We start from the raw sequence: 1,160 nt of genomic DNA, 5'->3' as shown, positions 1-1,160 counted from the left end.
AATACCACAAGGCATTTTGACCAGCGAGCTGACCGCCTTAAAAATAATTATTATAATAATGGTTTCAAATTTTGATACACTGGTGTAGGAGTGGCTGTGTGGTAAGTAGCTTGCTTACCAACCATATGGTTCCGGGTTCAGTCCCACTGCGTGGCACCTTGGGCAAATGTCTTCTGCTATAGCCTCGGGCCGACCAAAGCCTTGTGAGTGGATTTGGTGGACAGAAACTGAAAGAAGCCTGTCATATATATGTATGTGTATATATATATTATATATATATATATATATATATATATATATATGATGATATATATATATATATATATGTGTGTGTGGTGTGTGTGTTTGTCCCACCCAACATCGCTTGACAACCGATGCTGGTGTGTTTACGTCCCCGTAACTTAGCGGTTTGGCAAAAGAGACTGATAGAATAAGTACTAGGTTTACAAAGAATAAGTTCGGGGTCGATTTCTTTGACTAACACCCCTTAAGGTGGTGCTCCAGCATGGCCATAGTCAGAAGACTGAAACAAGTAAAAGAATTTAAAAAATACATATCAATATTCGGCTTGGCTGGCTGAAGCCCCTGGATATCAAAACCTAGGGTCCTCAGGCTATAAAGAATATGAGATTTTTGATCTTGTTAAATTCCTTTCAATCACTTCTCAAATTTTAAAAAATGTACTTTTGACTAACGAAAAATCACATTGGGTTTTTTTTCTTTTCTTTTGAGCTAGAAATGAATTTTAAAGAAGTTAAAAAGCAATTATAATTATGTAATTTTAGCTAATTTCAAGCAAATGGATGGTTCCGTTAGACTGAAATTACGTAATTTTAAATGCTTGTGACTTGACTTGTTGCGCGTTAATTAATTTCTAGCCAAAAATAAATGTGATTTTCTTCATCAGCATGCAAAAGTACAGTAGAAGTACATTCTTTTTGAAAATAATCTGGGGAAAATTTAAATATACATCAATCAAGCAGTTGGAGGGAATTTAACAAGATCCAATAATTTTGTTGCTATGTAGGTCACTGGGAGATTCTTCATGTGTAGAATAACCCTTAACCCTTTTTGGTACCAACCCGGCTGAAACCAGCTCTGGCTCTGAGTACAAATGTCTTGTTTTCATAAGTTTTGAATTCAAATCTTCCACCAAACCC

This window comes from Octopus sinensis, unplaced genomic scaffold (genome assembly GCF_006345805.1).
Source record: "Octopus sinensis unplaced genomic scaffold, ASM634580v1 Contig16712, whole genome shotgun sequence".
In the NCBI taxonomy this organism is placed as follows: domain Eukaryota; kingdom Metazoa; phylum Mollusca; class Cephalopoda; order Octopoda; family Octopodidae; genus Octopus; species Octopus sinensis.
This window is presented reverse-complemented; position numbering follows the sequence as displayed.